This window comes from Trichechus manatus, unplaced genomic scaffold (genome assembly GCF_000243295.1).
Source record: "Trichechus manatus latirostris isolate Lorelei unplaced genomic scaffold, TriManLat1.0 scaffold00113, whole genome shotgun sequence".
NCBI classification, from domain to species: domain Eukaryota; kingdom Metazoa; phylum Chordata; class Mammalia; order Sirenia; family Trichechidae; genus Trichechus; species Trichechus manatus.
In genome coordinates, this window is record NW_004444049.1 from 3424629 (window position 1) to 3434603 (window position 9975).

A 9975-nucleotide genomic window follows, 5' to 3' on the forward strand; every position below is an offset into this window, starting at 1 on the left:
ATCTGGCTAAAACGATTGGGTGCCGTACCCAGCGGTACCAGGGAGTGAGTCTTCCCAGTTGTGACCGTGGTCCAGTTTGGTCCCTGCTCCCATAGTCCAAATATAAATACTCTAAGAGCTATACACCTGTTTGCCAAGAACTAAGTTCAGATAACATAAAAAGGCTGAAAACATTCGTTCCTGCACCATTAACAGTGTTCTCCTACCTTAGCTTCTCACAGGACTTTCCTAATGTGGAAGAAATATTAAAAACCCAAACTCATTTGTCTCTAGACAGTGAGGTCCTGAAAGCCAGGGCCCTCCCCCAGCCCATGTTCTGAGCCCCTGCACCCAGCTCACAGCAGGCGCCCGATACCTGTACGTCTCTCTGGCCAAGATGATAGGGGCCCCGTGGGTCCTTATGTAACTATACTGACCATTCCAGCAGCAGAATTCCCTGTTTTAACTGAAGCTTTTACCCAGCTAGAATAGGCTCACACGCAGCCACGCAATTCTGCAACTGCCTAAATACTCTAAATGAAGGACTTGACGTTTACAACAATAATAAAATCTTAGGCCTCCTGTAACTGAACAGATGTTCTACCTTTTATGGAAAGCTAGGCAAACTCAAAACGGTGGGCCTGAAAGGGCTGTGCCTGAACGGAATCCCTGATAACATCTCCAAGCACCTCCGGGACAGCTCGGCTGCTCCGAGCCCACTGCCCGGCCACCCCACTGCTGCTTCGCTGCCAGCTCCCCAACTATCTACAACCCCCAGAGACCACCTGTCCATCCTGCCCCCTCAGCACCAGAAAACTTCTTCTCCTGGCCCCTAACCTGGCCCCAGACCTCCAACATGTAACCCACTCCCACCAGGCTTCTTCCTACCCCGTGGCCTCCAGATGGTGGCTCTGAGCCTCCCGATCCACCCCCCTCCTCCGTCAACACGCGCAACCAGCGCTCGGCCTTGGGGCTCCCTATGCAGCTTGGATCCCCGTTTCCTCTCAGCTCAGTCACCCCAATTTCTACTGTCCCTCATCCCATCCTCTTTTCTCTAATCCTCACACTCACACATGTGCACACTCACATACACGTACACACATTCGCACATTAACACATATGTGCACTTACACGCACACCTGGGTACACTCACATATGCACATGCATACATACGCATTCACGCGCACACGTGCACGCGCACACATGCATGTGCTCACACGCACACTCACACAAACGTGTATTCACACACATGTGCACTCACATGCACACCCATGCACGCTCACATTGGCACTCACGTGTGTTCATGCGCACATGTGCGCATACGCGCACTCACATGCACACTCACATCTGCACACTCATACATGGTACATCTGTCCACATGTGCACACACTCACATGCACACTCACATCTGCACACTCATACATAGTACCTCTGTCCACGTGTGCACACACTCATATGCACACTCATATCCGCACACTCATACGTGCATTCACACGCACGTGAACTCACATTTTTCTCACACATGCACTTACATGCACACTTGTGTACACTCACATTTGCACACTCACATATGTGCATTCATGCACACGCTCACACGTGCACTCACACACATTCACACCCACTTATGCAGATGCTCACGCACACACTCACGCTCGCCTCTCACAGGCAGTTACACACTCCCACTCATATACTTGCATGCACGTACACACATTCATACATACTCAAAATCATACATACACACTCACATAACACGCACACACACTCACGCACATCCACACACACACAAGGCCCCGCAGGAAGGCGGTAATTAACCCTGAGGTCCTGAGCTTCCTGGGCAGGGACCACTTTTCAGAGTCCAGGGAGCAGGCGCAGGAAGCCAGCAGGAGCAGGTGGGGGGTGGAGCAGGAAATAGGAAATCACCTCCAAAGGGCAAAAGGAAACTGTGGTCACTTGTTTCAGACACCTTAGAGCACAGAGAGAGAGGGGGCATGGGGGCTCCTAGGCTTCATTAAACAGGGAGGTGGGCCGGGGTTCCACGGCTTCCCCAGCACATCTGGGGGCTGTGGCTGCGATGGCAAGCCCCCCACCCCCACCCCCACATGGCCGGGCAGGGGCAAAGCTGTGCTCCATCATTACCCTGGAAAGTTCTGGGGGACAAGCAAAGGTCCAGGACCTGAACACAACCCCTGCGGGTCTGCCAGAGGTACCCTGCGGTCAGACGGGGCAGCACACCACTTGCTGGGGTTTCCCACCATGGGGAGCCCCCACCTTCCCTTGGAGAGTCCCCAAGGGTCACTTCGAGACTCCCGACCCCGACTCCTTCCAGGAGTCACCATGTGGCTCCAATGCCCACCTGACAGAGGTCAGCCCAGCCCAGGACACCTCCAGGGACGACCATCAGATTGTCATCAAGCCCCTAAGTCCCAGCCACCTTTTCTCAGTGGAGGTCGGCTGCCCAGCAATGACCCTCAGCCTAGCACCCATACGGGGCAGGAGACCCCCGACAGGCGGGCAGGGGCCAAGGAAGAAGCCAGCCCCTTCTGCAGGCCTACTGAGCGTGCATCATCCTCTCTACATTACCCCAGTTGATGCCACAGCCACTCAAGGAGCAGAATGGTCTTATTTTTATCTTTTTAGCAGATGAGGAATCCCCAGCCCTGACGGGGTGAGCGGCTCCCCAAAGCCATGCAGCCAGTCCCCGGCGAGGCTAGACTGCGTCCTGCTCTCCAGCCCCTAAGCTGCGCTTCCCCATCACCTCTCAGCACGCACACCACCCTAAAGACACCGGGCTCCCAAGCCAACGATCTGTTTGAGGGCAAAACCCAAAAAGCACTGACAGCACCTGAAACAATGCACAAATGGGCGACTGCACCAAATCTCACGACAGGAAGAGCAACCAGGAACTTACGAGACTCGGAAACGACACTGGGTCCTTCACACTCAGCAGGGACCCCGAAGGTCACAGCCCAGGTGCGACAGCTCAGATGAACCCACACCAAGGCATGGGTAACACTAAAGAGTAGCATTGGCAGGCATAATCCAGCCCACCCAACTGACCAGCAAAGCGAGAGGCGGAGGCATGGCTGGGGCACAGCTCTCATCTTAAAGGCTCTGAGAAGTCCCGCAGCAAGTCAACCTAGCTAACTCTCTGTTTCCCAGTTTTTCCCAAATGTATTTGACCACAGGATACTTTTTAGATTTGACCCAGGGAACACATTTTGTGGAACACTGGCCTGGAGGCAGAAGTGAAATGGGAAACACAAAGCCAAATTGAATAGAAGGTGCCGACAGAAACTGGGCAAAGGCACCATGGGGCCCTGGAATGTTGGGGATCTTGGGTGCATTCTCCTTCTTGCCCCCATTTCCTCCCCCGTTCACGGACAAGAAGACTGATGTCCGCTGAGGTAAGGGCTCGCCTGCGACCATTCAGTGGCTAGAGGCCCAGCTGGGCGGAGATGTCTTCAGTACCTGGCTCTCCCCACACCTCCTGGGCCACAAGGAACCACCTCTGGCCACCTCCCCAAGCTGTTACCATCGAGTTGATTCTGAGTTATAGCAAGCAGAACAGCCCCATAGTGTTTCTAAGGCTGTAATCTTTACGGGAGCAGATCATCAGGTATTTTCTCCCGCGGCACCGATGGTGGGATTGACCTCTCAGTTAGCAGCCGAGCACTTGATTAAGCACTGCTCCACCAGGGCTGGGTGTAAACCTTGATGAGAAACCTTGGCCTGCTCAGTCACAAAGGGATAAATACTGAATGATCCCACTTACATGAAATATCTAGGATAAGAAGTGTGTAGAGACCAAGGTTTATTAGCGGTTACCAGGGGCAGAAGGAGCCCTGGTTGCACAGTGGTTAAGCACTCAGCTGCTAAATGAAAGGTCAGCAGTTCGAACCCACCAGCCATTCTGCAGGAGAAAGACGTGGTAGTCTGCTTCCAGAACGATCACAGCCTAGGAAATCCTGTGGGGCAGTACTACTCTGCTCTGCAGCGTTGCTATGAGTCGGAATCGACTCGACAGCAATGGGTTTGGTTTTGGTTTTTGGACCAGCGGCGGGGGAGGGAGGGGAAAAAGGAGACTCACTGCTTAGGGGATGCTGAGCTTCTGTTAAAGGTCATGGGAATTTGGGAAGAGGTAGTGGTAATGGTTGAACAACATGATAAACGTAACTAAACAAACAAACCCACTGCCATCAAGTCAATTCCAACTCACGGCAACCCCGTGTGTTACAGAGTAGAACTGCTCCATGGTGTTTTATTGGCTGTTATCTTTACAGAAGCAGATTGCCAGGCCTTTCTTCCGTGGTATCGGTGAATGGGTTCAAACTGCCAACCTTTAGGTTAGCAGTAGAGGACAAACCTTTTACGCCACCCAGGGACCTAAACATAACCAATGTCACTGAATTGTGCACGTGAAGAATGTTGAAATGGCCAACGATTTGTTTCATATATTTACCACAACAACAAAAAAATGCTTGACTTTCTCAATGAGCTACTGTGAAATCATTGGCAACAAACAAGCTCCAATACAAATGGCACATGGTCTTGGTGACACTGGTTCACACCAGTGAGAAAGTGTCCAGCCACACGAATGCAGCCGCAGCCGGGAGTCACCCCCACTGACCACGCCGGCCCTGGGCCAGGCGGAGCAGCTGGGGCGGGCCTCTGGTGTGCTGTGTGGCGCCCAGGGCCAGCTCCAGCCAACCCCAGCCAGGAGGAAGGGGAGAAGGCCGGAGCCCATTATGGGAGGCGAACTGTCTTTTGCAAACGAAATCTGCTGATAAAGTGCACTGTCGGAGGAGGTCTGCTTCCAGCTACAGAGCGCAGAACGCAAGGGTTTTCCTGAGAGAGTGAGTCTTTCCCCGAAAACCATTTCCTGACTAAATACACTGTAATTGGGCAAATGCACGGATTTCAACGCCGTGGCTGAGCACATGAGGACAGGGTGGGGGGAGCAGGAAGTAGAGGCCGAGAGGCCAGGAGGGAAGGAAGCCGGCACAGAGGGACCCGGACCATGTCCACATGGGAAACTCAGTGACCAGTGGTGTGGCAAAGTTACAAAACGTCAAATGGAGGCCCGTCCCTGTCCGTCCGTCCTTCCCTCTCCCCTGCTCTTACAGACACACACACGCACACACACTCTCTGTAAGCCCTCATTTAGCCACTGTGGGATGTCACCAGCTCACTGATACCCAGGACAAGTCTGAGGGACTATGACATTTGGTTTACGTCTGCTCATGTACGTGCTCACTAATTAGAAGGTTTAAGGCAGAGCACAGAAAAATATGTATTTCAGAGTCCCAGTTGGACTTGGCAGAAGCCAATATGTTACTAACATCCTTATTTTCGACAAAATATAGCATTCTGATTACAGACCATTTCAGGTCCATGGTCCCGGCCTGCCAGGCTCCCAGAAGTGGCCCAAGACCACGGCAAGGGCGTGTGAGAGGCCTGAGGATCGAGGCAGCCTCTGCCGGCCGTTCTTCCGACAGAAGGCGCGGCATCAGAAGGTGGGCTGTTATTTTCTCTCTGTGGGACTGGTAGTGGCTTTCGCCAAAAGTCACCTGGCACGACCTAAACAGGCACCAGGTAGCTGGTCCAGGTTTGCACCAGAGGCAGGAGGAGCGCGGGAGCTGCACACACCCCCAGGGGAGCGGTTCTGACCTGGTTCTGCCCTTCTCTGTCCTCGGTCCCCTCACCTGTTAGATGAGGACGCTGCGGTCTGGGCCGAGTGGGCAGCCTTACGCTTGTTTGAATGCACTGTGGGTTGCTAAGCCAAATTCAAAAGAAAATATGTTTATAATTCAAACAGTAATTATAAGAGGTAGGCACTGGAACCGCAGACCGCCCCATCTGCCAATTCCCAGTCCCTTTGTGACCCCGAGCAAGTTACTCAACCTCTCCCAGCCTCAGTTGCTTCTTCTATAAAATGGGGATAGTGAGGGCACTGGAAGGGTTAAGTGAGTCAACCGATGAACATCCCGTAGAACCTGCCAGGTACGCTGTAAATGTGCAGTAAACGTCGGCTACTTTTATCTATTAAGTAGATTTTTGCATGTCAGATGTTCTAAGGCAGGATGTGTTTATACAAAATATAGGGACTTTCGTTAAATGCACACCCCAGATACAGCAGTCTCACAGAGATGATTCACAACCAACATCCGCATGAAAACCATTCTAAGTGCAAAAGCTGTCACGGGCCTCTTACCTGTCCCTGGATATGAGGATACTGCGTGTGTGTGCAGGTGTGTGGATGTGGGTGAGTGTGTGTGGTCTGTATGTGTGTGTCTATGTGAGTGTGTAACTGTATGTGTGGTGTATATGTGTGTGCATGTGTGCACATGTGCATTGTGAATGTGGATGTATGTGGATATGTGTGTGTACGTGTGGTGTGTATGCGTGCATGGCTGTACGTATGTACGCATATCTGTACATGTATGTGTGCATGTGTGTGATTGTTACATGTGTATCTTTTGAGTGTGTAAACGTGTGTGAATGTATTATGAATGTGTACATGTATGTTTGAGTGTGTATGAGTATATGTGAGTGTGTGACCGTTTGTGAGTGTATGTCAACATATGTGAGTGTGTGTGAGCACATGTGAATGTGTGTGTGAACATGTGTATATGTGTGTGAATGTACAAGTGTGTGAGTGTATGTGTAAGTCTATATGGGAATGTGTGTGCATGCGAATGTGTGTCAGTGTGTGAGTGTATGTGAATGTGTATGTGCTAGTGTGTGAGTATGTGAACGCATGTGTGTGAGTGTATGTGTAAGTCTGTATGGGAATGTGTGCGTGAACGTGTGTATGCATGCAAATGTGTGTTAGTGTGTGAGTGTCTGTGAATGTGTGTATGTGCTAGTGTGTGAGTGTGAATGTATGTTAGTGTGTGTGTCTGTATGCGCTAGTGTGTGTGCATGTGAATGTGTGTTACATGCTAGTGTGTTAGTGTATGTGCGTACGTGCAGTGTGTGTGCACATGAATGTGTATGTATGTGCTAGTGCGTGTCTGTATGTTCTAGTGTTTGTGTGCACATAAATGTGTATGTTACGTGCTAGTGTGTTAGTGTACGTGTGTATGCGAATATGTGTGTATGTGCTAGTGTGACTGTATGTACGAGTGTGTGTGTGTGTATGAGCTGTATGGAGTTCACGGCTCCCCCAAGCAGCACCCCACGCCCCTCAAGTAAAGGGCAACAGGGGGCACAGTCACTGGCCTCTGGATGCCCCCCAGGTTCTCCCCGGCCTTACAGCCAGCGCTGGCCTGCACTGCACTGGAGGCCGGATGGCCCTTGTGGGCGGGACCAGTACTGGATGCGAGGAGAAAGAAAAGACAGGCAAAGGGCCACTTCAACTCCAGGTAACAGACAGTCCAAAGTCCCGGCACCACAACCGCAACACAAATGCTAAGAAGTCGGCACACTGGCCACGCAGCAAACCCAGGGACCTGGGACAAGGGCACAGGCTGTGGTGCCCCTAAGTCACCATCCTGCAGGTCATTACTGTGGATAAGGAGACCGGCAAACACCCAGCGGCCAGCGAGGCTCTCATCGGCCTGGCACAGCCTGGGGCTCCCACGAGGTGGGAGGAGGGGAGCCGGCCAGCCCCTCCCGCCCGTTTCCCCAAGTGGTCACAGAGCTCCCATTGTTCTGCAGGGACCGAAGGCAACTGGAGACCTGCGCTCAGATGCACTTTGGAACTGGCAGAAATGAACATCTGGGGAAGGAAACACATTTCAGAAACAAACAGACCTTTGTCCCAGCTTTTATTTTCTTTAAGTGTTACAAAAAAAAAAAGAAAAAAAGTCAGGACACGCCAACTTTACCATCACTCTAGAAAATCTTTATTGAGCAAAATTTGGAGGCTCTACTTTCAAACGTTCTACTGTTCCTGGGAAAAAAGCAGCCACCTGGGTGCCAAGCCCCGAAGCCTGCCCGGGAGCCAGACAAAAGGCGAGGCCTGGGGCTCGGACCACACCTCTGTCCCTCACAGAGCCAACTGGACAGACGGAAACCATCAGACAAGAGGAAACTTGCCAGAAGCTTCCCTCCGAATCCATCTTTGGAAAATGCCAAGATTTGCTGTTAACCTGTTGTCTCTCAGTCTCTGTGAGAAGCTCTTTGAGGAGCTGTATTTCTTAGTTCTAAATATTTACACCTGTTTGGGGGCTGCCTCCAAAGTCCAGCAATGAGGACCAGAACTGATCATCTCAGGAGCTAAACTAAGAGTCAAGCGTCAAGTCCTGAGGTTAAACTGTGTTCCCCAAAAGTCTGTAGAAGTCCTAACGCCCGTACCTATGAACGTGACCTTGTTTGGAAACAGGGTCTTTGCAGACGTTATCCATTAACATGAGGTCATAGGGAGGTAGGGTGGGTCCTAATTCAGTATGTGTGATGTCTTAGTTTCTTAGTGCTACTGTAACAGAAATACCACAAGTGGGGGGCTTTAAAGAACAGAAATGTATTTTGTCACAGTTTAGGAGGCTAGAAGTCTGAATTCAGGGTGCTGGCTCTAGCGGAAGGCTCTGTCCACTCTGTCGGCTCTGAGGGAAAATCCTTGTCTCAGCTTCTCTGGCATTCTCCTCGGCGTTCCGTGGAATTCGCCACGTGGCATTTATCCTTGTGCTTGCTCCTCTGTGTCTAATCTGCTCTTTTCATATCTCAAAAATCCTTGGGTATAGGACACATCCTACACTGATATTGCCTCGCTAACATAACAAAGAAAACCCCATTCCCAGATGGAATATTCCACAGGTACAGGGGTTAGGATTCCAATTTTGGGGGGACATTCAATCCAAAACAAGTGGTGTCCTCGTAAAACAGGAGAAGAGACACAGAAGGAAGGAGATTGGAGTGACGCAGCCACCAACCACAGATCACCTGCCGTCACCAGAAGCTGGGAGAGAGGCAAGGAAAGGTCCTCCCCTCGACCCTTCAGAGGGGACACAGCCCTGCGGACACCCGGATTTCAGACTTCTGGCCTCCAGAAGTCCCGTGTGATCAGGTGTAATCACCGCTGACCGACAGAACACGCTGTCTCTGACGTGGCCAGCCACAAGGACAGAGCCCTTGTCTGCTTGTGCTCATTCTGTTCTGGGGGAACACTATGCCGGGGCTCACGGCTGGGAATCAGCGCACACCTGGGCGCATGGCGAGAGGCAGGTGTGGAGGGCCAGGAGCCTGGGGCTACGGGGTCACCCGGCAGGCAACGGGAAGCCACAGCAGGCTGCTGAGGGCGATGGGTTCCCGTCTCTACTTTAGAGACCCCGTCTGGCACGCGGTCTGGAGAGCAGCGTCTCTCATGAATTACCAAGTACCTCCTGGGCGCCAGGCCCCATCAGCAGGCCAGGGGAAGGGCTGCCCAAGGGAGGGAGGCCAGATTACACAGGGGGACTGCAGGCAAGGACCCCGGGGCCCGAAGCTGACGGGGCGAGTGGGAAGGGCGGGGGCAGACTGCTGCTCCAGGCACTGGAACGGTGGCTCGTCAGCCAAGGGGAGCCCACCTGGCGGAAACTAACCAGCCCCTCAGCTGGCCCTCTGTGGTGCAGTGGGCTGGCTCTTGGGAGGCTGTCAGAGAAGGAAGAAAGCAGGGTCCCTGACAACTTCCTGGGAGGAGGGGAGGCAGCAACGCCCGGCCACACCTACAGCGAGATGGCCGGCTGCAGACGAAGGCGAATCGCACTCCTGCCCGGCACACTCCTGCCACAGCAGGGGCTGCGACACTGCCCCTGCTCCCCCAGACTCCCGGGGCTCACCAATCAAGGCGTCAGCTGCAAAGTCAATGCCGATCTCACCTGGGGAAGGATGCAAGTCAGGGGCACTGACCAATGGGCCTCATTACAGCAGTTCATGTGGCCTGACAGCCCACCTGACGCCCTACCTAACATTGCACCTGACACCCCAACTGACCCCCCGCCTGGCACTCCGTCTGACAGCCCACCTGATGCCCTACCTAACATTGCACCTGACGCCCCAACTGACCCCCCGCCTGGC